Source organism: Malaclemys terrapin, chromosome 15 (assembly GCF_027887155.1).
Source record: "Malaclemys terrapin pileata isolate rMalTer1 chromosome 15, rMalTer1.hap1, whole genome shotgun sequence".
In the NCBI taxonomy this organism is placed as follows: domain Eukaryota; kingdom Metazoa; phylum Chordata; order Testudines; family Emydidae; genus Malaclemys; species Malaclemys terrapin.
This window is the reverse complement of record NC_071519.1, coordinates 34,741,954-34,745,944: the sequence shown is the minus strand read 5'-3', so window position 1 is coordinate 34,745,944 and position 3,991 is coordinate 34,741,954.

Genomic DNA, 3,991 nt, shown 5'->3' with positions numbered 1-3,991 from the left:
AATTTTAAACCTGCTGCCTAATAATTTAATTGTGCCGCATATGCACAATATATGTACTACTTGTATGGCCCTGAAGATGTCACATGGGCTGCTGCTTTGTGCCGTATGGGCCACAAGCAGCCCGTGGGTTGAGAACTACTGATCTATCCCTTTCTTAATGGTTCCTAGCATTCTGTTAGATTTTTTTGACTGCTGCTGCACATTGAGCAGGTGTTTTCAGAGAACTAGCCACTACTCTAAGATCTCTTTCTTGAATGGTAACAGCCAACTTAGACCCCATAATTTTGTGTGTATAGTTGGGATAATGTTTTCCAATTTACATTACTTTGCATTTATCAACATTAAATTTCATCTGCCATTTTATTGCCTAGTCACCCAGGTTTGTGAGATCCCTTTGTAATTGTAACTCTTTGCAGTTAGGTTTGGACTTAACTATCTTGAGTAATTTGTACTGTCTGCAAACTTTGCCGCCTCACTGTTTACTCCTTTTTATAGATTATTTATGAATGTGCTGAACAGCACAGGTCCCAGTACACATCTTTGGGGAACCCGCTATTTACCTCTCTCCATTGTGAAAACTGACAGTTTATTCATATGCTTTGTTTCCTGTCTTGTAACCAATTACTGATCCATGAGAGGACTTTCCCTCTTATCCCAAGTCTGCTCACTTTGCTTAAGAGCCTTTGGTGAGGGATTTAGAGTAGCAGCCGTGTTAGTCTGTATCCGCAAAAAGAACAGGAGTACTTGTGGCACCTTAGAGACTAACAAATTTATTAGAGCATAAGCTTTCGTGGACTACAGCCCACTTCTTCGGATGCATACAGAGTGAAACATATATTGAGGAGATATATATACACACATACTCTCTGCATATGATATGCATCCGAAGAAGTGGTCTGTAGTCCTCGAAAGCTTATGCTCTAATAAATTTGTTAGTCTCTAAGGTGCCACAAGTACTCCTGTTCTTTTTGCGGATACAGACTAACACGGCTGCTACTCTGAAACCTGTTATTTTGTCCTGGTGAGTTATTACTGTTTAATTTATCAATTTGTTCCACATCCTCCTCTGTTGACACCTTAATCTGAGACAGTTCCTCAGATTTGTCACCTAAAAAGAATGGCTTAGGTGTGGGAATCTCCCTCACATTCTCTGCAGTGAAGACGGTGCAAAGAATTAATTTAGCTTCTCTGCAACAGCCTTATCTTTCTTGAGTGCTCCTTTAGTACTTCAATTGTCCAGTGGTCCCACTGATTGTTTGGCAGGCTTTCTGCTTCTGATGTACTTAAAGTATTTTTGCTGTTAGTTTTTGTGTCTTTTGCTAGTTTCTCTTTCAATTCATTTTTGGCCTGCCTACTTATTCTTTACATTTGCCAGAGGTTATGTTCCTTTCCATTTTTCTCAGTAGGATTTGACTTCCAGTTTTTAAAGGATGTATTTTTGTCTCTAACTGCTTTATTTACTCTGCTGTTTAGCCATAGAGGTGTTTCTATTATCCTCTTACTGTTTTTTTATTTGGGATATGCATCTAGTTTGAGCCTCTATTATGGTGTTTTTAAAAAGTTTCCATGCAGCTTGCAGGCATTTTACTTTTGTGACTGTTCCTTTTAATTTCCGTTTAACTAGCCTCCTCATTTCTGTGTAGTTCCCCTTTTGAAGTTAAACGCTACTGCAGTGAGCTTCTTTGGTATTTCCCCCCCACAAGGATATTAAATTTAATTTATATTATGGACGCTATTACTGAGTGGTTCGGCTGTATTCGCCTCTTGGTCCACATCCTGTGCTCCGCCTAGGACTAAATTAAGACTTGCCTCTCCCCTTGTGGGTGCCAGGACTGTGATCTATGAAACATTCTATCCTGAGGTGACATGTACCCAATCAATATGGGGATAGTTAACATTTTCCATTATTATTGGGTTTTCTGTTTTTGTAGCCTCTCTAATCTCCCTGAGCATTTCACAATCACAATCGCCATCCTGATCGTGTGGTCAGTAGTACATTCTTACTGCTATACTCTTATTATTCAAGCATGAAATTCTATGGTACAGATTGCTTCATTTAAAGTTTTTACTATATTTGACTCAATGCTTTCACATATAATGCCACTCCACCAGCATGACCTATTCTATCATTCCCATATATTTTGTACCCTGGTATTATAGTGTCCCATTAATTATCATCGTTCCATCAAGTTTTTGTGATGCCTATTATATCAATATGCTTATTTAATGCCAGGCACTCGAGTTCACCCTTTAGACTTCTTGCATTTGTATACAAGCACTCATAAAGTTTGTCAGTATTTAGTTGTTTGCCTTCATAATTGAATGGGACTCTTTTTCCTTTTGACTTTTTCTCTTCAGTTCCTGCCTATACTTTATCAACTTCTGTCCTGTCCTCTTTACTAGGATATAGAGTATCCCCTTGAAGAAGTCCTCCCCTAAAGGATGTCTGTGTTCCTGCACACCTTTGGCTTTCCCCCAGCCCTCAGTTTAAAAACTCTTTTTATGGCCTTTTTCATTTTACATGCCAGCAATCTGGCTCCATTTCGGTTTAGGTGGAGCCCATCCTTCCTGTATAGGATCCTCCTTTCCCAAAAGGTTCCCCAGTTTCTAATAAACCTAAAACCCACCTCCAAACACCATCATCTCATCTATGAATTGAGACCCTGCAGTTCTGCCTTTCTAACTGGCCCTGTGCATGAAACTGGAAGCATTTCAGAAAATGCTACCATGGAGGTCCTGGACTTTAATCTCTTTCCTAGAAGCCTAAATTTGGTCTCTAGGACCTCTCTCCTACCTTTCCCTCTGTCATTGGTACCTACATGTACCATAACTACCAGCTCCTCCCCAGCACTGCATATAAATCTATTTAAATGTCTCGAGAGTTCCACAACCTTTGGACTTGGCAAGCAATTCACCATGCTGTTCTCCCAGTCATCACAAACCCAACTACTATTTATATTTCTAATAAGCGAATCCCCTCATTACTATTACCTGTCTTTTCCTAATAACTGGGGTTCCCCAATTCATCTATTGTGTAAATGCGTCCATCTCCTATTGGCTTTGAGGGGAGCTCTGCTTGCTTACACTGGGCTGCATTTGGTCTGCAGTGTGAGTGTCCTGGTTCTAATACAGTGAGGTTTGGATGCTGCTCACTTGGGTGGGAGTGTATGAATTCTGGCTCTAATGTTTTGTTACTTCCCTGGGATTTTTTAAGTTCAAGATGTTTTCAAACCTCCCTCTGGATTATAATTAATAATGCCAGGCAGCAAGGATTATATGTTGCTCCAATTAAATAGAAATCACTCCAGTCAAAGAGAGGAAGGATAGTTTTATATCTTAAGTATTGGACTGGAAGTCAGGACTCCCAGGGTTCTTTTCCTGGCTTTGCCAAAGACTCCCTGTGTGACCTTGGACAAGTCCAGTCCCTTCTCTGTGCCTCAGTTTCCCCTATGTACAGTGGGTACAGTGATATTTGCCTCAGTGAGAGATGTAGGGCTAAATGAATTGATGTGTGTAAAGGACTCTGAGCTTTGGCTGGCAGGCACCAGGGATGGGCAGGGGGCAGCTCTGTGGTGGGATTCCACTTGTTTGCAGTGCAAGTGGGCTGGTGTGGCTGCTGGGTGCAGGTGGCTCATCCCTCCCCATTTGTCCCCTTGATAATCCGATTTACATTCCCCTTTTCTTCCTCTGGATCCTGCTGTTACCATGGGAACTATGTTCTCAGTTGCGTTTCAGTGGCTTCCCAGAGAAACCCTTTTCTTTTCTTAACTTAATTTCAAGGCTTAGAGATGGGGCTGTGGCTGTGTGTTTGTTGCAAGGACAGGGAGCTCTTGGCCACATGTGGGGGCTCTGTGGAACTGGGGTCCTCTGGCCCTGGGAGCAAGGCAAATGGCTGATGTCCCCATTGAGTGGCCAGCTGTAGTTCAAGTGCCATTGTCAGGAGAAAGTGAAGGCTGGTGATGAGTCCCATAGGTGCATGGGGTGGAAGCAA